This window comes from Melanaphis sacchari, unplaced genomic scaffold (assembly GCF_002803265.2).
Source record: "Melanaphis sacchari strain LSU unplaced genomic scaffold, SCAv2.0 Contig1_pilon_pilon, whole genome shotgun sequence".
Taxonomy (NCBI): Eukaryota; Metazoa; Arthropoda; class Insecta; order Hemiptera; family Aphididae; genus Melanaphis; species Melanaphis sacchari.
This window is the reverse complement of record NW_020270976.1, coordinates 4,014,137-4,041,707: the sequence shown is the minus strand read 5'-3', so window position 1 is coordinate 4,041,707 and position 27,571 is coordinate 4,014,137. Positions and strand designations below refer to the sequence as shown.

Below are 27,571 nucleotides of genomic sequence, written 5' to 3'. Positions count from 1 at the left end.
TGGTTAAATATTATCGTAGTTGATAAACGTTATCGTACCTTACCTACCTAATCTAAACTTTTTTTAGGATTACGTCAATTTTTTGAGTAAACTGAAACGAATGAAAAAAGATGCGATACAATTTTCAATGGTATCAGTAAGTTAGACAACGCTATGAACCAAATTGTGGCCAGCAATTTATCACAAAAAAAAATAACAGATTTCTTTAATATGTAAAATATAATAATATAATAAATAAATGTCAATTAATAATTGTAAAATTTAATAATATGCACGTATGTATAATAAATATATGTCAAAATAAATGTAATATATACATATATACAATAATTTTTCACCTCTCTTTAATTCGAATTAATATTTTTCTCTCGATTATTCGAACACTCGGTAAATCAAAAACCTCTATAAATCGAATTTTTAATTTGGTCCCATGAAGTTCGAATTATCGAGTGACTATAGGTACTGTATTTTGTAAATATTAATACATTTTTTAAATGTTATTATTTTTCAAATTTTTAATAATAATTTAATTTTAATTTTTATGGTTATAGAAAATATTTTAAAAAGTGTAAGCTTAAATCTACGTTTGTACAATCTAATACTTATATTTTTAATGTACGATTTGTAATTTTCTCGAACACATGACACATAGATAACCAAGCAGGGCAATAAAAAACAAATGAAACATGAAACATTTTTCATGATAAGAATTGAATAATGCAATAATTTTAATAAAAAAATAACATCTTTATAATGTCAATAAAATTCAAAATTTTAAAAACAAACAATTTTATTATTTTAAATAGATGTTACAATGAAAATAATTCATTTTAGTTTTTTTTACTTATTAAATTATTTATATTTTTATTCTATTTTGCATTTCATTAATGGTATGATGATGGTTTTCTGATCTTTAGATATAACTATGAAAAATGTAGGTACATATTATAGTAGGTAGTTATACTTAATAATAATTTGATATTACAATTTTAGATTAAGGATAGTTAAATGAAGACTTTGAATTTATTTAGTATGCTTATAGTTAAGTATATGATATGTATTATTCACATAATTTTAAGTTTATATATTTAAAAATAAGATGATAAAAGTATAAAAAAAATATGTTAAGGTATTTAAATATACCTATATCTATGTAGTTAGTAAAAAATAGTCGCAATATTATACACTAATGTTGTGAAAATTCGGTAAGTAAACAAAAACAAAATTTACAAGAGCGTTGATTTCATTTACGTGAACTCTGTTTGTGAAATAAAACAAACGATATAGTTATATTATCATATAATATATACATTTATATTCGATGATATACCTATACATATATCATATAGGTATAGGTACAATAACCGCATAGTGCAGTATACAGGTACTATATAAAATTCCGCGGAAAACAATAACGCGTTCGATATAGTTACCCAAGGCGAATCGCCCGCAATGGGTCGAGTATCCGGAAGACTCGGCCTCGGGGTGCGAACGTTCAGCGACCCCTAGCCGGAAGCGGTATATACACTGCACGCCGATAAACGTTATATACCTACCTATAATCACGACATACGTGTACCTAATAATAATATTATCGTCAACCGCGCGGCGAACACGTCGTGCAAATAAGCTGGCTATAATCCCGCGGAAATTATCCCCGTCTGTAACGCGTGCAGAGTATCATCGGTGTATGTTATCCAAGAAGATATAGTGTACTTTACCATTTATTCACGTATCCACTTGCACGGGCGATCAGGCACTCGGAACGCAGAAAATCACGTGTACTGCTGCAGGTATGTATAAGTATACGCGGGTCGCACTGTACACACAAACCGATATATTTATATCATACGTATACCTAATATGTACCTATATGTATTATAACTTGAAAACTTGATAGGCGTATTTATTGTATATATATATATATATAGGTGCTCGCGACGTAGCAGGAATTCAACGACGACGATTCGACGGGACTTCGCACTGTACTGCAGGTACCCAAGTAGGCAGTGTATACCTCGCAGGCCACACGATCGCGTATATGCGCACAGACACGCGGGCGCGCGCGTATGAGGGCGAAAAAAATTTCGTCGCGTTAAACTCGCGATGACCGCAGCGATCGGAACGACGTCATTTTTCGGAAATACTGTCCCCGAGGGTAGCGCCCGAGGGTGGCTTTTTCGGCGGACGAGCAAGCGTAGCCGCGTGCGACGAGGGGCAGCAGCGAGACGACGAAAGACGCCGCGGCTCGCGCGATATAATGCCAAGTGTTGTTATTATTATTATTATTATTACTGTTGTCGTCGTCGTTGTTGTTGTTGTGATATCGTAGGATATATTATCGGTACTGGTTCGGTCGGCCCGGAAACGTGGCCCGTAGCGATGTGCGGAGCGAGCGAGCGATATCGCGGGCGCGTGTGTGTGTGTGTGCGTGTGTGCGTGTGTACGTGCGCGCGTGTGCGTTTACGCGGTTGTTCGGTGGCGCGTATAGGTGGCCGACTGACGGTCAGGTACCACCGCCGCGGTGCCGGTGCCCGCGGCTCGTAGCCACTACACGACCGCGCCGGGGCCACGGGCCCGTCATTGGTCGGCCGGCCGCGGCGCCCACGCCTCATTGGTCCCCCCCCGGACCGGTTGCGGCGCAGTCCGATTATCAACGGTACCGTCGTCGTCGACGTCGACGACGGCCGCCGTCTCACTCCCGCGCGCCGCTCGTGATATTATTATTATTATTATTATTATTATTATTACTATTAATATTATTAATATTAAACGTTGTGGTACCAGGACGGCGGCAAGTAGAGGTATATATTATAATATACAGAATGTAATACTCGTCGCGTTTATTATATAAATTACAATATGCTGTTTTTTAATTTTTTTTTTTTTTTTTTCATAGGTACCTACTACTACCACTCGATGGTCATTATTATTATTTTTATTATTTTAATACACCGAGCACGACGCGAGTACGGCGCTGATGTTATTTTATTCTTTCGCGAGAGAAACCCATAGAGGTGCACTGTACAACCATAATAATATGTAACAAACGAATTCGCGAATATTAATAGTAATGACTTCATGACACGTAGTCTATTATATTATTATGATAATATTATATTATATATATAATATATATATATATATATTATACGTTATCCTGCAGCTCGTTCTCGCCACCGACGCGCAACGCAGTCCGTCGACCGCGCGCGTCGTGCTCGATGCCAAACCGCGGTCTTCCGTATAGGTATAATGTGCAGTACGACGACGGCGCGGGCGCGCGTTGCCTTTGCACGTCGTAATTATTTTACAATAAAATATGCGACTTCACCGTCGGCCGAGCAGCCGGATTTCCGCGGTACCTAGCTGCAGATAAACTGTATACAGATCACGATGATCTAATATATATATATATATATATATATTATAGGCTGCGTTCTCAATCATAAATCATATCCGTATTGGATTCGTAGTCGATTAAAACGGTCTATAATGTTGAATAAATATATGACACGTAGGCATCTAAACTTTAATCGTACCTACTGAAAAGTATAGATAATTCTATAAAGGAATATTTATTTATGTTATTTTATTTATTTATTTAAACTATATTTAAAGAATAACTCGTCAAAGGCAAACTGCAGTATAGGTACAGTAGAAAAAAAAACATCATTATTAGATATTAACCGTGCGTATTGCATATTTACAGATAATAACAACAGTTAATAAATAAAAAATAATTAAATAAAATATATAATAATATTACAAACTATAATGTTAATATTTTTAATCTCGACTTGGTCTCAGAACCGATAAAACAATCGAAATGTATTAATTCAATTAAAAAGGCTTATATTATATTATATAAATAACCTTATATCAATAGTGATCATAATACGGATATAAATACATAATTATACCTACCTACAATATTATTTAAAATAAAATTAATAAAAAGAACCAATCCGTGTTGGCAAAAGCCTTAAGCTATTTTAGATTCTAAGCATAAGAATGAATATAATAATGGGTTTTACAATAAATCATGATATTGTGTTTTTTTTTTTTTTATTCCTATGTTTGAAATAATTTTTAGAAGTGGTAAAAGTGAACAATCTTTAACTTTAAGGGTAGTTTCAATTAAAATTAAAAAAAAGTTCTAGTTAGGTATATTACTTTATGGATATTAAAAGTAAAAAGTTTCTCCGCACTTTTAAAAATAATCGGATAAAACAAAAAAGTAATTACGGAAATAACGGAATATTTACACAAAATCAGTAGTTTTTGATTAAATTAATTTATTTGTTGTTGTTATAAAAATTAATAACTGCAGTATATAATTTTTACTTTTAAATTATTGTTATCGAATATATTTTATAATATTTTATAGACATGATATAGTTTTTAAAATCTATTGGATTTTTTGTGCTATTTATAGACATTTGTAATTTTAGATTTTTATGAAATTTTATGTTATTCAAATATTTATTTGGTTACAAATCAGGTTGAGAATTGAATACAATGATTTTTACATAAAAATTAGACAATATCGAAAATAATTCCATTTTTTATGTATTTTAAGTTAAAATTTTGACGGAGTCTGTCAAAATAAAGAAAATTTTAAAATTAATAATTGTTAAAGATTCATCATATTTTTAATTTTAGAAACTAAAGCTTGAATTTCTCGAACAATATTTTTCATAAGTGGTTTTTACAAAAATAAAAATAACTTAAGATACTTATTAAACGAAAAATAACAATCTGTTCTATGGGTATATAAAGGTATAACGATTTTAATTGTTTTGTTGTTATTAAAAAATATTAATCTGAGGGAATTGAAACTTATTGAAATTTCGTACTTATCTAAATTATTATTTTGTACAATATACAGCGACAATTTTTAATATTAAAACTTTTTTTAAATTTAAATCTATTTTTAACATAAATATTTTTATACTATTTTACTGTACTTACATTAGTATACATTTTGTGATGACTTAGATATACGCGTTACAAACAATTATTTATGCGGTATAAAATAATATTTAATTATTATTTCCTATACCTATAATATGTAATATTTTAAGTAATTTTTTGTTAAATTTAGTTCAATCTACCACGTTTATTATTATCGTTACTAATAAAATGTTATAAAATATCCTTAAGATAGTATAGAGATAAAATACCACCATTGTCTCCACGTAAACATGTTTTTTCGAATGCTATAGCATTGTATACAATGATATTTTATCATAATTATTATTAATATTCAAATGTAACACGTCCATTGCTTCTGCAGTGACTTACTCAATGAAAAGGTAAGTATACACTTAAAATCTACTATAAAAGATATAGAGACTACCGTTTTTTTTTAAAGTTAATTTATTAATTTTTGTGACTTCAAAATATAATAGTATATTTTAAATTTCAATAATAAAAATTACAATATTATTTATTTAAGACGTATTTTAATATTTATTTTTGTTTTTAATGTAGAGTTATAAATATTGGCTAGAAAAATTAAAATTATTATATATTATATATATATACTATACGACTTGTATAATTTGTAATTTAGCAATGATATTATTGATAATTCGTAATTTAATAATATAATTGCGTAATAGTCGTTTATAAATATTTTAAATCGTGAGTTGTACTTATTTACAACATAATTTAAGTTTCATAACAATAAGACTATTAGTCAAGCTTATTTATTTAGAGCACATAGGATATTTAGAAATTTTAAATAATATTATTTTATTATAGCTCCTATAATATGTATATAGTACACATATTTAGTTAACTTTCGCTAGAGCGTTGTCAAGATTGTTATTTTTTGTATTCCTAATATTCCTATGGTATTATTATGATACAATAGCTGAAAAATGTGTATATGTTTTGTTTTTATAAAAATCAGAGGATATATTATTTATGTGTAATATATGTTGTTGACAATAATGCAATAATAATGTATAGCAGTATAGTATTTATATGTATTGAAATTTTATATGATGCAAATAACGATTATTATTTTATGTAAAACCCAATTTGATAATGACCATCTTATATACGTTTTAATATATTATATTGACTCAGGTAATTACTAATAATTAGAAAATATGATTTTGTTTATTAATTATTTAATAATTAACTTAAGTATCATAATATTATTATCATATAACAGTTTTTGTAACGCTGAATAGTTAATGATGGTTCACATGACAAATATTGACTAGGTATGAAATAATTTCAAAAACTAACTAAAAATGTTTAAAAGTTCTAAAAAAATTAGCAGCTGTAATATATATATATATATATGAGTTTCCTACTTACGAATAATTGAGGTTATTCTATTTAAATTATACCACAATATATGTATAAATTGCTTATACTTAAAAATTGTTGTTCTTAAAATTTAAACATAATAGTAAAAAAAAAATTGTATATACATAGAGAAAATGTATTGAGAACATTATATTTTATGCCTGTATGTGTCTATTATAATTTTATTTTTATATTTTAGAAATTATTTATTTAAATATAATTAACTAAAGATTTATATTTTACTCTAAGTATACTTAGGCACTATTCTAATAATAATTATAAAATAACAAAATTATCAAAACGGATATTTTATTCATTTCGTTAATTATAATATTATTAGGTATACCTACTTATCAACTATATAAATAGATAATATATTTAATAATAATGTATAATACTATACTTATGTATATGTATATATTATTGACTTTTATAAAATATTCATTAAAAAAATTATCGTTATTTTTTTTTACTTTTAAGGTGTCTATATAGACGTCTTGCATGTCCAAAGGAGGAGTGGCAGTCGTTATACTGACGTCGCGTGTTATTGATGAAATTTACAAATTATAGAAAAATAATCAAAGATTGTCTAGTTACAGGTAGATTGTATCGATTTTTATCTCCTTCGCACGAAATACTGCAGTAATTTAATGATTATAATTAAATTAATGTGTGGTGCAATTTTTTTGTTTATTACACAAACATAAATTCTCCAAATATAAAAATCAGTTATCTCATTAATGTTATGTATATTAGATATTTAGAAAATAATGTGCAGTTTTATTGTAATGGTAATTTTCAAACTATGTTTAAAATTATTAACTATAAAAATACATTTTTGTACGCAGTATATTCCTAATATCAATACTTATTATTTTAACAATTTATAATATTTGAGACTAAAATAACAAAATTACGAAAAATAACATTTATTACTGATTGATATTAAAGTATCAAAATGCTTATAATAATAATAATCAAATAACTATACCTAACATTTGCAATTTCATTCGAAAAAATTCATATGTAATGTAACAAAATTTTTTTTAATATTTAATATCGTAATAATAGATTTAATATATGTTTTTTTTTTTTAATACATTATAGGCATGTTTCTGTAGCCTGTTTTACTATTAGGATATAATGTAACTTGTATATTTCGATTAACATAATACTTAACTATTTACTGCACACGATATTAAAAAATATTAATAATAATCGTATTATTTATATAGTATATAGTTATTATTATTGTGTTGTGCATTGCGTGGGCTGACTTCAGTATACATTATACACTATACATATACCTACTTGTGTGTTGTTACATAAAATGGTAATGGCCCCGTGAAGGACGCATGTTTTATTAATTTTTTAAGTTGTTATCTGTTCTGCACGACTTTTGAAATATTACATTTAGCGTTGATTTATAGATAATTAGTATTTACCATTATTTACAGAACAGATTTAAAAAAAAGAAATCTATAAATAATATAAAATTTTATGGTTTCTATTCGTATCATTTATTTTGTTTTCATTTTAATTATTTATAGATTATTAAAAATATATATAGGAGTTTCATTTTGTTGCTTATATTGAGATTTCTTCTACTTTTTTACTTATGAAAATTTAAAGAGATACAAAAAATAATTTGATCATAGTTATGTTCACGACTCTTAAGATATTTTACTTGATAATTGATATGGGTACTTAATTACACGTATCAATTATGTACAAAACAAAGAGATAGATACCTATAATTCTTAGTCATTTTAATATGCATTAAAACGTATACCTAAGCTATAATACATTATAGGCATATGTATAAGTTATTATATACTTAATATGTTTATTTTACATAATTTTTTTTGTTTGGAGATAATATTTAAGAATGAATAAAAGTATCATTGTATTTATATGCAGAGCATTTATAAACAATTATAGAACTCGTAAAAACAAATTGTCGATTAAAACATTTCGTTGATGAGTATAGGATAGAATAATTATAAAAGTATGTAGGTAGTTACTATAGTTAGGTATACATAATACGCATAAATAGTGAGTATAGGTACTAGGTACCTATAACCGTTTACATTAAAATATAATTAAGTTTTAATAGTTAATGTATAAAACTAAACATTTTATTAGAGTAGGATATTTAAAAATAACACTGTCAAAAACTTGAAAAAAAAATCACTCCAATAGATATAATATGTGGGTATTTTTGTTTTCACTATCGGTAATATTATAATGTGATTAAAAAGTTGAACAATGAGCGATTACAATTATTATGTATCTTACAACGAATCGAGGTGTTTGAAATATTACACATAATAAAATATGTTAAAATACCCAATAATTAACGAGCACAACGTCTCCAGCTCATCTAAACAGTGTGTGGAAGCAAGCGTTGTATGAGTGTTACACGTTATTGTGTGTGCTCAAGCTGGCGCGCCGTGTCGTTTCCCTAAAATGAAAATCGACGAATGCGCTCAAGGCAACGTTTTTAATAATCTTTCTATTATTATTATTTATGGTCGTTAATTTTACAAATGTATATGGTAAACTGTGTAAAGTACGTACTCAATATTTTGTATAATATTATAATTATAATTTATATACCGCGTACCTATATCTACCTATATATGCATATAATATTTTAGAGAACGAAATTATTTCGGCTGTATAATACAATGTATAAGACGTATATTAGGGTTAGTATATTAAATATTGATAACATCAGTACCTATCATGTATTATTAATCATCCACTTTCATGCGGATACATTAGCTGTGTAATACATCTATAAATTATAAATATATCTAATGTAATTTCACAATACCCAATAACTATGACTTGAACTTTGTTTTCTTAAACGAGAACGAATAATAGATAACTATAAAGAGGTTTTGTCAATGTTTATTCTCCCACACGTTGCTTCACTCGAGTCCAAAATCGTATTGCAATCGAGATAAATGATATTATAATTCATAACCGACATAATAAATCAATATATCTGTGTCACTTCCACATTAGTTATTTTTTACGATTTTCACCATACCGTATAATATTTATTATTTTTATTCGCACGTTGTGTACCTACCTGTATACTAGCCGGATCCTTCTAAATATATTGTGATGCTTCTCCTTATGTCCATTCCATCATTTAAACCTCTAGTCGCAGAAAAAAATGTATATAATAACGATAAAATACTAAATATTATATTATATCTAGTTTTTATTATTATTTCATTTACTCCACTTCTAAGCATAAGCATATTCATGTAAACTTTTGTACAATATAACCGATATAGCATAGTTATACCTATGTATGTAGCCAGCTCTTAATGACACACATTTACAGACTATATACGTTGGTAATATTATATAGTTTATCGTTAATACAACAAAAGCAATATAATAATTACATTTTGTCTTATAGTTTTCTATACATAATTATGTTACCAATAAATTGTTTTTATTATTGTTATTATCATACTTGTACAGTTGTAAGCAATATGACGTACAGACATATTATAAAATAATATGAAATAAAAGTTTAAAAATCGCGGCTGCGTGCATCAAACGTGTTTTTTAAAAAATATTTATTATTCCCATTACAGCAACCATCTCTTACGAGCATATTTTTACACATAATATAGTGACCTGACATACGTAATATTATTATATTTCATTTCGAGTCTACACCGCATATATTATGTGTTGTGATGTTTTTTTTTACATGTACCTATACGTCCTACAGTGTACACTTTTAACTACCTTCGTAGCCGACTTGTTAATTGAAAACAACTCGATTCCAAATCGATTCTGGTCCAGTTTTTGTTTAATATGCGTTATTATAATTGCGTATACTACTTACATCACGTGTATACAATTTAAGTTATAACTATAAAAAAATTACCAATAAAAAGGTATGGAATTGGATTTTTTTCATTTTATGCTTTTTTTTTCCGATTACAAACACTGTTTACACATTTTGATTCTTTTTCTCGTGTTTGTTTTTTTTTTTTATTCAACAATAATTGCAGTTGGATATTGGTAGTATAATGCTAATATTACCGCAAAATTCTCATAACATATTATTATTTTGTAATTCATATGCACACTGTACATCATAATATAAACATTATTCGTTTCTGTATATTTAGTATGTGTAAAATACGACCAATTCTAAATCTAATTTACGTTAATGATGTATTAACTTACGCGCTAACGTAGCAATATCCGTGAGTATTACGTGGTGTAATACTATATTATAATAATATTTATATATATTTCCTCGTATATAGTACTCGTTACGGTATACCCATATAATTCCAAACGGTTGAGAGGCGGATGGTGGACGTTTCGTCTGTTCGAAACAAAACGAGTTAAATAATAATAATTATACATTATACTGTCTCTTGACGGTTGCTTGACGATGCGTGTACAGAAAAATAATGTTGTCCATTACCAGAATGACTTGACGAAATAATAAAATCTGAAACTATGGGTAAATACATATTGCCTGATGGATGAATTAAAGCGATTGAATAAAAACGATGATAAGTGATTGTTTAGGAAAAATATAACAAATATAATTGTATAATGTATTTTATTTTTTTTAACGATAAAAACACATATCTTATATAACTGTGTAAAATAATATATAGTTTAGAATTGGCTAACTTGGAGATATCGTTCACTTTATACATGACTTTTTTAAAGCCATTGTCATTAATATTTTATATCAAAAGATAATTTTAAATTTGATTAGTAGTAAAATAGATAGGTACATTAGATAGGTATGTACCTAGTAATGTTATCTAATGAACAAGTAGTTGAAGCTTTTATTAAAAAATAAAAATAAATAATTATTTCCCACTAATATAGTAGTATAGTACATATTAAATAGTAATAAACTAGTATTGAGTATCTATACTAAATATAATATACATAATGGTTATTATATTTATATAGCACATTTTTTATGAAATCTCTGCAGCCATGTAAGTAAAAAAAAATAAAATCATTATTAACATTTTTTTTTAAAATTCTTACATGCAATAAGTAAAAATAAAAGTACATGTGGCTTATATTTAAATAAAATAATTAATTAAAGTAGTATTTCTTCATAGTTCCTAGTAATTAGTATCGGTTCAATAAAATTAAAAATTAAATAAAAATAAAATCTATTCTAAGTATATGTTATTTATACGTTATTCATGTGATTATAAATGCTAATGATAAAATTAATACAATATTAGTATAATTGAATAGCCATTAGACTCAAGCAAATCGGTTGAGAAAATTGTATAAAAATCTATTTGTGTAAATGGTTTATCAAAAATATAAAAAAAATACAAAAAATAAAGTGGACTAATAATAAAGAGATAGTTTATCAAACTTATTTTTAAAGTAGGTATATGGTTAAGTCAATATATTGGATGCATTTACCGAACTTTTTATTGGAATAAATTAAATTGCTAATTAAATGTAATATTATATATCTACGAGCATATTAGTATAATTTTAATAAGTTAAATTTTTAATATAATTTATTATGTTATGAAAAACTTTTATTATATTCTCTGGAATTAATAACTACCTATATTATATTTCAAAAAAGCGTATTAAGCATAGTTGTTAAGGGTTGATCAAATTATGATTATTTAATAAGTTATATTTAATCATGTTTTAAACATTAGTTTACTTGAGAAGTGGCGAAATTCTGTGTAATTTATTTATTTAATATAATTATTTTTATCAATACGATTATAGAATTTACATTAATTTGACGTAAAAAATGAGTTATATAAAGTTTAACATGATACCGCTGACAGATATGAATAAAGTGAAATTACGTTTTTATTTATTGTCCGTATGTTTTTATGTATAATTTACATTATAATTATTATAAGTTTTTTAGGTTATTGCCAGATTATTGGCTTTGATAGACCATTTTGGTTGGTTGCCTTGAGGTTATAAGAGGTGTATATCACAGCAGTTAAATTTGACAGACGACACGCGTGTTTTACGTTAAATTCCTTAAACCCGTTTCCTTTCCTCCTATCACCAGCCCACGTGATTACCACACCAACGCCCAATCTTCTCATTCTACATGTAAAACACATCATATTCTTTTCATCATCAGTACTACGAAATTAAAAGTATATAATACTAGACGCGGAAAGGAAATAACAGCCTGGAACAGTGTCATCACACGGAGAAAAATAATTACATTAAAAAAATTATGAAACACAATACATATACATACACCTTTATCTCTGTCCATTACCTATATATATATATATATATATATGCCTACATATTATTATATTATACAGTATGTATTGTACACCTAAATTAGACGTTAAATTTATGGAAAATAACAATTGATACTCAATTTTAATATTTTTCATTTTAAAAATTTTAAATATAATGTACTTTTATTTTAATTATATTTTCTCTATTGATGTACATAAATTGTACTTATAATCTATTCTATATGTTAATGATACCGCGCACATTCCAATTAAAGTCATCGAATAAACTATTACGTTTTTGAATCTGTGTAGGTAACTAACAATGATATAGAGTTATATATACTTATGTGGATTGCCGCAGTCATTCATGAAAAATGTTTACGATGTATAGAGTTATAAATTAATATTTGGGATACATTAAAATACACATAATATTATAATTTATATTGGACAAACTATTAAAATTTATAGAAAAAATGGTTATAACATGGTTGTATATTATTTGACAGAGTCCAATTAATATTTATTATCAAACGTAAGAATAATATAATAATAAATAAGTTTATACCTACCTACGGTTTTAATAAATCTGACGTATTTATATATCATAATAATATATAATGTACTTTGCAGATAAAATTGAGTTAGTTATGGTAAATCATATGAAAAATACAATATTTTTTATTGAAAGTGTATTATAATATATTTTCAATAATTATTACTAAATTTGGTATTTTGGCGTTGAAGTAGTCACTAAAGGTATTATTACAAACTCAAATTTATTGCTACTTTAATAATTCGTTGTGTACTTATAATATTTACTGCCCTTAAATATAATTTATAATTTTATTTCAAAATTTTTTCTTAGTTATTTTAATTTTTATTAAAATCATGTAAGTTGTATCAGTGATTTTCGAGCTCATGGCCATTTATTTTTTTACTAAATGCATTGTTTTCCTATAGTTGTTGATTCATACAGGTACAAAATTTTACTTTTGTGATCTGTTAAAATTTTTTTGGCACCACTGGTTTAAACGATTAAAATAATATATATATTAAAATAATTTAATTGTTTTTTAAATTATATTTCAATAATATTTCATAACTCACAAGAATATAATATTTATGAGGAACCAACATGATTACAATCCATGAATGTTTTAAATAACCAAAAAGCTATTTTTATTGTGATGTTTATAATACAAGTATTATGAATATCTATTTATATTTACAAATATTTCTGTAAAATAAAGCATTGCAAAAAATATATTTTGTCTATTGGTGTCAAAACTTTAAAAAACCTAGAACTTTATAATATACGATCTGATACAATTATATAAATAATTGCAAATAGGTACTCTCCATGTTATACTATTATGGTAAACAGCCATCATAGTGCTACATGATAATGACAATATGACATACAAATATACAATATAATATATATATATATTACTCCAAATCTATGCAATTTCCGATTACACGAAATCAGCAACGCTGTTGTCAAAAAACGTGAAATCGGCAACTTGAAGTACAAATACTGCGTAAAATCGAAAAGATCCTTTTTAAAAAATTATAAAATATAATTCAATATAAATGAATGTGTTATATAAATGATCTTACATAGAACACTGGAAATATAATAAAATATTATTGTAATAATAAATTATGTGTACAAAAAAAAAAAAATAATCGAAAGTTATAAAACTATATTTAGTGTTATAGGTTATGTATTTATATTTAGATACATTTGGGGCCAGGGTGACACGTCTAATTACACATCATGTCATTTTTCCTACATGTGCATTTTTTTTTTTTTTTTTGATGTGCGATTTGTGAGGCAGGTACAACGTCCATATCCTTATCTGTTCTTAACTGACCCGTTCCGGAACTAGTTTCCGTAAAGAACATTAATCTGGTCAAACGTCTGCAGCGGTTAGCGGACAGTTCTCCGTAGCGTCTAACTGTTCCGCTCCAGCCGCGTGCTCAGAATTCCTATTCTTCATTGATGCATTAGACGAGGAAATATTATCAGTCGATGATTTTAGTAACAGTGATATAGACGAAAATTAAAACGCGATCGGAAAGACGGCGGTGCGACTAACGCCGGGTAAAAGATAATGGTTAGGTAATGTCAATGAGCACGCGTACAATTATTGGTTATCTATTTAGATACCGACTACTACTATTTGTAATTATGTCATAATAAATGTGTTACCGAATTCATGAAATCGACAAGAAATAGTCTGTCTAATTCATGAAATCGGCAATCAAAATTTATCAATTTCACGTTTTCGGCAACAACGTTATATTGATTTCATGCAATCGTCAATTTCATAAATTCAGCGTTACATATTATTATGTATACAGTAAATTTATTAACTGCAGTCATGTATTGTATCATTTGTACCACCTTCTCATCTACCTATATAATAATATGTACATGGACACACGTGTAAAATCCTGTAGAGCAGGACACACGTGTAAAATCCCGTAGAGCATTTAAACCTCGAATATAATATAATAATAAACGAATTACTTCTATACAACGATGACAGTAAAAACATTTACACATAACCTGATATGTTTTACTTATTAAAATAATATTCTGTTTTAGGGCGAGTGAACAGATTTAATTTGTAGGTAACTATATGTACACGCGCAATAATATTTGTAACACCAAAAATGTACCTATACGTGTAAATCAGGGGCATCATTTTGGTTTTGAATTATTTTTATGGTGAAAAATGTTTGCAGGCAAATTTTAACTCGTCATACCATATTATATGATATCTACTTATATTTTTCTTGTATTTTATTAACCAATTAAATTTAATTAAATAAAATAAGTTTCATTAATAACCATTTATTAATTATTAATGAAAACAATAGCCTAAGTTATTAAAAAACAAAGTTAAAAGTTATTACCATTATTTTAGTAATTAGTACCTATAAACCACGATTTGAACAGAAGCTGTTCTATTTCGTCTCCAGTTATCAATGACAGTTTAAAGTAGAATTCATATTACAAACATATACGACTTTAATATGAAATTAATGATGGATATAAAATAATAAATGTTAAGAATTAAGATAAATTGTTATATATATTGTATTATGTAATACCTCCCGTTGTACAAATCTATATATGGAAAAACTCTTATTAGCGCTTGAAAGTGAACTTCAGTTAGTGTACACAACAAACGTGCATTATTATTTGAATTTTCGGTAGCACGTGCCGGTTTACTTTCCACGGGGGGCCTCAGCCGTTGGTGTACCGATATGATAATAATAATATGTAAATAGTGCCGTCGCCATCGCGTCGTAGTCACACGGTAGCAGACCAACACCCGTTTACTACTGTCGACAATTTGAATACATATATGGATGGTATATCGGCCGGACAGGCCCGAAGAGCCCCTGTTGAGTCGGCGACTGCGGGAGGTTTGTCGCTTCCGACCTCCCGCAGTGGACATTACATACTGGCTATAGACCTAGCTGTTATGTATCATCACAATAATACGTGTTAGAACATCCGACCGTGGTGGTAAGAACGATGACGGCTGGTCAGAAAATTGATTTGTGTGAACAAATAAATTCACACGTAATATTTTGATTGATATGCCATTATTATTATATTGTATTCAGTTTACTTTTTAAAGTTCACGCAATGATACTTAGCTGAACCGATGATGTGTTTCTTTTAAAACGAAAAGCCATTTAATTACCTCAGCATAATATCATTTGTTTGGATTAATAGTAACTGGGAAAAACGTATAAGCATTTATGTAATATATATATATATATATAATATAATATTTTTGATTATAAAATGACGACGAAGAAGAAAATATATATTTAATTTGCCCATCACATACGTGGGTGGTTATGGAAGAAATAATAACGCTCGTCGTATCATTTATATTCATGCTGTTTGAAATTTTATTTTCCGCGCTCATTTATGGGGTTATAGAAATTAACATAGGTAAATGAACATGCATAGCGGCATATATATAAACATGTAGACAATCTCACATTTATCAACACGTGAAACGAGAAAAAAACTCGCTGCCAAGTGGAAATTAGGTATGAGAGCAGTAGATATATTTATAGCAGGAAGACATAAACGATTAATATAAATAAAACAAAACTAACGCGGGCGGTGAGTTAAATTGGAAAAAATATATAAAAAAGTAGGTCCATCATAGGGTTAGGTTACGCGCGCGTTTTATACCTATCTAGAAAAATGGAGTTTTAATTTACAACCGACAGAATGAATTTATCGCCGTGCCTGGAACCGCAACGAAAAATCTTAATAATAATATTATCTCGAAAAAATGTGTATACTATACATATTTAATATATATATATATTAATATATTACGAGCCGTCGTCATTTTCTTTCAGTGTTTTTTTCACCCTATTCCCCTTCGCTGCAAACACTATCTCCGTCTCTGTCGTCTTTCTCTTGTTTTAAACAACAGTCTAAATTTCTAATTACGAAACCACGTCAAGGTGCAGGACGCGTGCCCTCGGGTCAGACATTATGGTTTTAAAATATTCAAATTGTTCTTTATTATAATCTTGGCGCATAATGTATAACATGGAAAAAAATAACTATACAAGAACCGATGATCCGAATACTTCATGTATCAATCTCTCGTCGGCAGCTCTATCCCTCCTCGCACACTTCTCCAACCCCCGTCACCGTCCAACTGTAATTTACTATCGCACATTATATTGTCCGAGGTATGGATGATTTATCGATGATAAGCCGCCGTTGCCACCGCCGTCGCCAGCCGGCTGGCGATTTCAACGGCAGTCCATAAATTATATGCCGTTTCCTTGGATCATCAGAAATGTGTGCGTTCCAGGACATTAGTTACAATATAGCCATATTAAATGTACAAGTAAAAATGAGTTAAGGTTATAATATATATTATTATGTAGTTTATTGGAATATCTTATACCTAGCTTTAAGATATTCCATATTTGATGTAGGTAATAGTATGATAATATACAATAATTATTATAAATTATATTAATATTCTTTGTTAAAAAAAAAAAAAAAAAAACCATGTAGGTGAGTAATTTGATAATATGATGTAGAATGGATAGTAGATAAACATATAAATGACTTTATTCGCGAACTTATAATGTATTAGTGTATTCATTATTACTTATAATGTATAAGTCAAATATTCATATAACTGATTTTAAGATTCTTACCTATTCAATATTTTTTTTAGATGATAAATCTATTTTGACACAAATTTAATACAAATATTATATAATAGATATTATATGTACAACGCATTAAGAAATAATTAATCTTTTATATTATACTAGTATTATATATTTACTATTTTTTTTATTTAGAAAAAATAATTTTAACTGTACCCCTATAGGTTAAAATTATTAACATAGTTAATTTTATGTTTGTCATAGTTAGGTCTATAATTGTATAATATTTGTTATTTTTATTCTGTTATAAAAAAAAGAAAAAGAAAAACTAGTAATGTAATTAATAACTGTTACACGTGTACAATATATGATATAGAATAATGTATTTATTTCTGTTCTAAAATAACAAAATTCAATAAATAAGTAAAAATATTAATTGAATCTTTAAAAATATTCATGGAAATGAGTATGACACGTAATTATGGTTTAAGTAAACAAACATATCTAGCTATTTGTATAAAACAATATAATAATTGGAATTCCTTCTTTAATCATATAGGTACTATCCGTACCATTTAAATGTTTGTTTAAGTATATGTCAGTAAAAAATGTATAGTCTTTCAGTATGATTAAGATTGAATGGTAAGCCAAGAAATTCCTATACTTATAGTTTTAAGAGTCAATACATATTACACAATTTAGAGGTGCGTAACAAATTGTATAATGTATGCGTAAAAAACTAATATATATAAGTAAAAGAATATATATATATGTGTGCGTACTATGTACAGCCTCCGGCAGTTTGAGAAACACAACAGTGTATCAAAACTTTAAGAAAACATTATGCATTTAAGTAATCATATAAATATTATAAGAGACAGACGAAGGTTTTTTGATAGCATAAAATTGATCAGTATACGCACAATATTTCTCTCGATTTTATGTGTAAATGTTATAATAAGACTAATAGGTACTCGAAAAATTTAATCTGTAGTTTTGAATCGATACACGTTTATATTTTATGAAAAAATTATTCCAATTTTATTTAGACTTATTTGGGAAGTCGATTTATTAATTTGTATGGTATATTAATATTTTGTAAAAATTGTTTTAATTTACTTTGGATTTTAGTGTTTAAAACAATTGTACAATAATATTAACTGCATCTGACAATATGAAAATATCAAACTTTATTACACCTACTACAGCTGAAAAATATCGCACGATAGCAACTATAATCTAAGTCACGTTTACTGAGATCACTGTACGATATAGAACTGTGGCTTTAATCCTTAAAACATAATATTATAATACAAAGTTATCATTGCTGCTCAGTTGATTTGTATGATTTGTACCAATTCCCATATGCCTATTTAAATTTAAATTTAAAATACAAACAAGAACCCACAGACAGGCAGTCAGACAGACTACGTAGTTTAAAGAAAGAACAATTAAATTAAATGAAAAAAATTCGTACGCATACTACGTGTGTATATTATATATATATATATATATATATATTGTATGACCACCAGTATACCTACGTTGATAATGGGTTTACAACCTTCAGAATTGCATTCATATAGCAGGTGTATACAAACACACACATATATATACATATATACTATATTTATAAATATAATAAGATATACATATATTGTAAAAACACACATACGTATATCTCATCGGCAATAAACGCGTTTAAATGGTATGTTTCATGAATAAATTTTACAGGGCTAGAAACCAATTTAAACGCACGCAATACTGGCACCGAACACAATAAATCTTTGAGGCCGCGTGGTTTTCATTGACCAATTAAAGAATTATTGAAACAAAATATATAACGGGAACGAAAAAAAAATGTTTACATCAACCTGCAGAGAGCATAATGGTAATATTGTATTTCTCAGTGGTTCGATGGCGCGGGCAGAATATTGTACATAATATTATTTTGTAAATATATGTATATATATATAATTCTCAACTGTTTACAGAAAGGATTAAATGACTTCTCTTTTCCAGTTATGGTGAGTCTATATTTTATAAAGACTAACAATATAAAACTATATTTTACTTTTTTAATCTAAGGCAAAATAAAATAATAATTCAATTTTTTTTAATGTTAAGTTAAATATTTTAAATACGAGTATAGAAAAATTGTTTGCATTAAGAAATTGGAATTTTTAGCATTATGGTGATTTGTGGAGTTTTATATAAAATATAGAGTTGATTATTTGATAAAAACGATGAAATATAGTTAAAAGCACTATAAATGAGTAATTAATTTGATTTAAATTTGAAAATTAGTCATTTCATTTGTCAGAGACCAAAAGAGTAAAATATAGTTTTATAGCGCGCGTTTTTAAAAACAATTTTTGTGAAATATTTTTATATACGAATACAAAAAAATTTTTTTGAATCACAAAATAGATTTTTAATTTTATATTCTGCTGCAGCATAATATTTATTGAAGTATAATAATACGTAAAAATCAAATTTCGAACAAGTAGTTAAGTTACAACTTGCAAGTATTTAAGATTTAGGGAAATGGAATAGACGTCTTACATATTTGAAGATACAACTATGGTACAATACTTAACTTGTTTAAAATTCAAACATTTAAAAGTAGTTAAAAGTTATAACTAATTAACTTATTGTTTAAAATTCTGCAATTTTTATGTATCAATATAATTCAAAATATATTCTACTTCGGAATATTAAATCAAAAATATACCCTGTCATTTAAAAATTAATCATGATAAAAAAGCGATTAAAAATTGTTAAGAATGTAATTTATTCAAAATAATTTGCAAGAAGATCAAATAGTGTAAAAATAATATTTTTTTAAATACTAAAAATTTTTTAAATAACGAATGTACAGTATAAACATTTGAATGAATAATATGCTTAGTGTTTAAAATCTTTAAAAGTACAAAGAGTTAAGTTACAACAAAAGTTTAAAGAACATATAAATATATTAAGTACGTGATACATATACATATTCGTTTATGTGATTTAATATGCGTGAGTACCTGAAATTGAAATATTGTTTATTAAAATGGTATTAATATTTACTAAGTGTAAACTTAATAATACAAATTTATTAAAAAAATTAATTTAATTTAATGCTTTCTAAATATTGACTCATTAAATACTTTTATAATTACTCATAAAGTATTTTAATATTTCGTAATTTCTTAGCAACACTTATGTTTAATATCTATATATTTACAATGAAAAAAAATATTCTATGTACTATGTAGCTAACTATTAAATAATATAATATAACATGTATGATATGTAGTGTATTTCTATTGTGTAAATTATATACATAACTGACTAAATATATAAAATTCTCAACATTTAAATAAGGTCATTCATTATAATATCAAATAAACATCGTTATAGAGTACTATTCACGATTTTAATAGTTAATTCCACTCAAATCAATAATTGAGCACCACAATATATAACGATAATTAAAATAAAACTCGTAGGTCCCAAACTGTATTTTTGTGTCAGACTGTTATTATTAAGTACTTAACGTTAACTTGGCCACATAAAATAAAATTATAGAATTATTTACAGTATTTTACGTTGTTCTATACATTCTTTGAGGATAATCTTATGTCAGGGAATGAAATTGAAAATGTGTATGACATTTTCCTTGCGTCAGAAATTCTCAAAAGTCATGAGAAGATATAAAAAAATATAATGGGTTTTAAGAGTAATTAATTTTGTGAGGACATTAATTTTGATTGAAATAATAATTTAAGTATTTATCATTCCTTTTATTTGATTTATCGTTCGTTTTTTAATTACTTTAATTATATTAATCTTAGCGTCTGAAATAATTTAAACCAGAAGTTTTAGAGTATACGTCCATCAATATGGTATGTCGTGAATTTAGTATTATATTGTTTACAACTAAATGAGATAGTTATCGTAGTACTTGAAGAGATCTTTAAGATGCAAGATAAGTTTTCTATTTTTCTTACTGACATGAGATAATTATCAAAGTGTGTACGGAATAATCTGAAACGTATTATGTAATACATATCAGATTAATTATGCACGTACATTGTATAATAAACATAGTTATCACATGCTATGTTATACTTCAATCATTTATGTACAAAACACCTGTGCGTGTTTTTTTAGCGTGCGTTAAAAATGTTAGTTGTTTCAACCATTTACGTACAATACTGACTAAAGACAATATTAATGATATTTAAATAAGTGCAGCATTCTGCGTAAATGAGCAATCGAAACACTCGAAACATGTTTGCGTGGGTCTTGATAATAATGAACAATAAAATGTTAAAATTATTATTGTTATTGGTTTCTATAGTACCTAGACTAAAATTAAAATTAAAATCCTGAGTCGTTAAATTTATTTTATAGCAGCTATAATATATTTTGTTATACGTCATTACTCATTACTCATTTCAATAAGTAGACACTAGACACATATTACAACAATATTCGAAATCGCCCTGAAAACTAAGTTTTTGATGCTTTATCAAAAAATAATTTAATATATTATATTCTATTTTATTCTTTATGATTTGAGAAATATTAACCCATTACATTTATGTTTGTAAATAATATCAAAAGAAAACGTTGGTTAAAACATTTTAATTGGTACTATACAGAAGTTATAAATAAAACATATTTATACTAACGAACGTCGATAAACGTATACAAATAATAATGATGTTTATTTTATTCGAGTTTGAATAAACGCAATATTTAGATTTAGATTTCTGAGAAATATTTTTACTGCAATGCTTTTATTAAAACTTAATGATTCGTAAACTATAAGTTGACTACTATAACTATATTATTTAGTGCTTATGAAGGTATAAATATAGAAATAATCAAAATCAAATTATGCAAATTCAATCAATTTTTTTCAATCTTTGAGCAGTATTTAAGTATTTTATATTTTGTTTAAAAATTATTTTTTGATAGCATACCTATAATATATATTACATTTAAATAGTTTTATTATTATCCTTTTTTTAATTTATTTATGACTAAATAATTATTTACATTTTATTATATTTTCTTCTCACGTTTTTTTTCTTATTAGTTGCTATTATTCAAAATACTTAAATTAAGATTATAATTAAAATAAATATGAACTCTGAAGAATCATTTTAGTGTTATAGGTAAGGAAATGTTAATTTGTTCTTAAACATATGCGTTATAAGTGTCCAAAAACCGCCAGAGTAGCGGTTTCCCACCCTTTTTCTGTGTAGGTAACTATGCCGCTTTTAAATAATCAACCCCATGCTGGTTACATATTTTAAAATGATAATTACATTTACCAATTTGTAAGAATTATTCTATTGTTATACACAGTAAGACAAACAGCAGTAAATACTGTACCTACAGTATACAAATATAAAAAATAAAATGGAATTCTACCCAATCAATTACTTACAGAATACGCTTTTACTGTTATAGGTACACTTTTTTTTAGTAAGTAATTTCAGTTTTTAATATGTTTATAGTATAGAAGATCAAAAGGTTCAATGTCCAATACATTAAAATACAGCAGCTAATTAACTGAAAACAATCATTTTTATACCCGTCTTTAAATTATAACTAAACAAATTTAAATAGGTACTATATATGAATCCAATTCCAAAAGATATTTTAAAAAGTATTTCAATATTTACACCATAACGAATAATTCTAATTTTTAAGTTAAAAATAATATGTCGAAGTTATATTTTAACATATTAATTGTTTTGAGTATTTGTTTGCTTTTAGTAACAGATATAATTTCACCGTTTTTTGAAACACCTACTGCAGCAAAAATTCTTAAATATATACAGAATTGCAACCATTGAATTATTGATCACGAAAAACGATGATGCATAATAATTATATTATGTGAATAATAATGAGTAAAAAAAAAAGGACTAAATTATAAATTATACCCAACATTTTTGTGGTATGCTTACTTTAGAAAATATTTAAATACTGGCAATACACCAAATACTAATGATGATGTTTTAATAAAATCATTATAAAAAGTATAATTAATTTTATTTAAATATTTAAAAAAATGTTTTATGATTGTATGTTATTTATAAATTTATTGTGATGGATATTAGTGCCTATACTTGTTTTTTATTTTAGTTTATTTTTTAGTATCAAAAAAAAAAAAAATTAACGGTCGTTAACGAAAAATATTCTACAAAAATATAATATAATAATATACAATAGCTTAAATTTATAAATTAAATATAGTTTATTATATAATATTAAATAATATTTTAGTATTATGTATAAAAAAATATATTTCAACACTATACATGATCCGTGCATTTGGAAAACCTCTGCCTGATTTTAATCATCCGAGAATTTTATAAAATAATATAAATTCAATTAAATCTAAGAAAAAAAATAAATCGATATTTTTTTAATTCAGACTTACAAAATAAAAATATGACCTTGTTGGTTATTTATTTTTATATCTAATGGTCAAAGCTGTCGCTACATTGTAAAAAAAGAATATACTTATAGGGACCTAAATTATTGATCTTAACAATAAAGTATTAACTGTAAATATCGTGATATTCGAAAAATAAACGTCCAAACCAGTACTAACAGGTACCTGATTTTTTCGACAATTGTAGATAAAATGTTAAAAAAAAAAAATGAAAAAATAATAATATCAATCCTAATAATTGATGAGTTAAACTAATAATTTCGGGACCCTTTAGAAATCAGAAAAATATATATTATACAGACAGTATATTTAAAAAAGGATAATTTGTGTAAACGATGTTTAAAATATATATAAAAGGTTCGAACACGCGATTGATCTACGACTTACAAGTAATTTATATTTTATGATAAACGGTCGAAAATGATTCAGTATATAATCTGTTGTAATTGAAGATCTACCGCAATGAGAGCGCTGGAAATTTTCGCATCAAACACTGTAAACCGCATCTTACCTATATGATATCTATTATATATATAGGTATATATATATATATATATATATATTGTATTACATTTTTGAAAAAAAAATATCTCATAAAAAAGTAAATAACATGTTACCATTTAAGAGTTATAGAACATATTATTGCCGTTCGCAAATATAGTTTTGAACACGTGCTATACGTATAGGCGCGCGACTTTCGATCCATAAGAGTGTCGGAAGATTTAGTGGTACATTACCCGTTTCCCACGGCTTCAGGGTTCAACGTGCGTGTATTAGTATATCTGTTTTTTGTGTGTACATGTGTGTGTGTATGTGTGTATCAGTAATTACAGGTATAAAGTCACACAGCGACATAAGCACGTCGGGGTTATAGAGCAATGTTTTTTTTATTTTTTTATTATCTTTATGGGCGTTATACAAAACGCACTAATGTTGGGTGTGTATAGCTGGTCGGGGCTAGCTGACCAAAAAATTGACGCCATTTACTTAAAACTATCATCATCATTTCCCGTCTATAAGGGTCGGTTCCACCCCCGGTACGATCTAACTGTCTCCGCACGACGCCAAACGTATCATTTGCGTGGTCCAAATGCCCCATAGTATATGTATATATATATATACATGTTCATGGGGAAAAAGCGGCTTTGTTTGATTATGAATAAACAATAATTAATAGACAGGGTCGTTATGAGTATATATATATAATATATATACATCCTCTTTAGATCTTATACAATAGAATTATCATTCTTGTGTATATATATATAACATCCTATATAGACGGCACGCCTTCTGGAATTCACCTGTCTTCTCGATTGAGGACCTATTGCCGCTTTCCTATAGGTTTATTGATACTAATAATTTACTTTAGTAGTAGGATACATCCTCAAAGTTAAAAAAAAACCGTGTTCCAATATAATATCTAAGTACAAATTTTTACTTAAAATATAATTTCTTAATTTGACGTTTTAATTTTTTTTTTTTTAGTTAAATTTTTGTTATTAAAAACAATAATAAATACAAACTCACCGAACATTTTTGATTGTAATGATGCTACTTCTGTAGAATGACAGCCAATGATTTTCACGTCTAAAAATAGTTTAGTTAAATCATTAAAATATATACATTTTGTATTTTTTATGATTTAACAAGTATTGAATAAAATAAGAATAATTATTTTGATTAAAGTTTTATTTTTGTACAATTTATTTAATTGTAATTGGAAATTATATGTTTAAAGTACGTAATTTTAAGCTAAGATTATGTGATTACTTTTTTATATTTAATGTAAACTATTTTCAAGTATATAATGATAACTCATAATGTTAAACATTATATTTTATTGTGTTGTGTATGTATGTAGGTATCATAAACATACCTACTATGTTTATAAAAATGCATTATATTAATGAATAAATATTGCGTTTTTCATTGTCAACAAATTATTGAATTAGTAATTTATTTTTATTTTGTACAGCACATATTTAGTGCGTAACTATTTAAACTTGGTCTGATAATTAATGTTATGATACTGTTAATATAAATATTTTTACTGTAATACAGACAATATGCGAGTACAACGTGAGCTAATTAATTTAGTCTGTTTTGAATTTTGAATAAAAGTGTTAAATCCAAAATATAATATACAATACTAATGAATGGTGAGTTATTATTTAGGAAATAATTGCATTTAAATGTTTTAAAATATATTCTTGAACGGGAACCGGGAAAAGCATTAACTGATACGATATATTTTTTAAGAAAATGCCGACTGAAGTTTTTCGTGACGTACTACTATACTCTAGATTACGGGCCCTCAAGCATGGGAACTACGACATTTGCAACAACTGCGGAGAAACATTTCAAAACGGTAGTCACCACTAAAATTGTTATTCGAATGGAAAACGGCGAATTTGCATTAGCTTGGGTAGTTTATCCTGCGGCTTCAAACCAGTGAGTGTTGGGTAGCAGACGCGCGCGTGCAATTAATATTTTTAAGATATTTTCATTTTACTTGCCGCCGTAAATTCATCACATAATATACGATAAGTACATGGTACTTCCATTTCATATTTATATGTTTATAGAATATATTACATATGTGCAGGAGTATATAATATATTATTATTTAATTTTATATAGGTAAATGATATTACAAAATTGATTGTGTATATTATATACTTTGTTTCAAATTTTATTTTTAATGGAAGTTATAATTAAATATAATTTATCTTATCGTAAGAATACGGTTAATTGTATTTAAGTCATTAAATTTCATTAAACTTCTATAATTCTTAATGTTTTGTTAAATAAATTTTATTGTATTTATCTAATGAAATAATAGTTTATCTAGTTAACGAATCTGCACGAAAAACGCATTGAAATATTTTTTTAGTTTTATTATAAAATCGTGAGTATATAGTGAGGTATATAAAAATAAATATGAAAAAAAAACTTTTAAACAAACAATACATTTCATGTTATAAAGGAGTTACGATAACAATTTGATGTAGGTATATTATTTATTTTTATTCTAAAAAATATTTCAGTAGTTAAATTGAATTCATGAATCACTTGTATTGTGGTAATTATAGAACATTTTGTAAGGAACAATAATATATTATTTATAGCTTGATAAAATTTTTACAAGTCACAAATGTTTGTGAATTATTATATGTAGGTAGTCAAAAATCTCAAAATGTAAAATTTAAATATTTAATAGGATTTAAAATTAAATGTCTGTAGATTCCACGTAAATTATTCTTACCGGAATTGAGGGGAAAAAATTATATTTAAGTGACTTAAAATAAACTACAGTAATTGTTTATGGTCA

General features: G+C 26.4%; 1 protein-coding gene across 2 annotated transcripts in view; it reads right to left on the bottom strand.

The window, feature by feature from the left end:
- LOC112593056 (transcription factor AP-2-epsilon) overlaps nucleotides 1–27,571 on the bottom strand; it is a 172,918-nt gene that overhangs the window by 91,631 nt on the left and 53,716 nt on the right. The window contains exon 2 of one of the 2 annotated variants that reach the window (XM_025337290.1): nucleotides 25,768–25,827. The gene's annotated coding sequence lies outside the window, so the exon portion shown is untranslated. Of the gene's footprint in view, nucleotides 1–1,721; nucleotides 2,490–25,767; nucleotides 25,828–27,571 lie in introns of those variants that run through there. The other variant, XM_025337289.1, reaches the window with a different exon arrangement.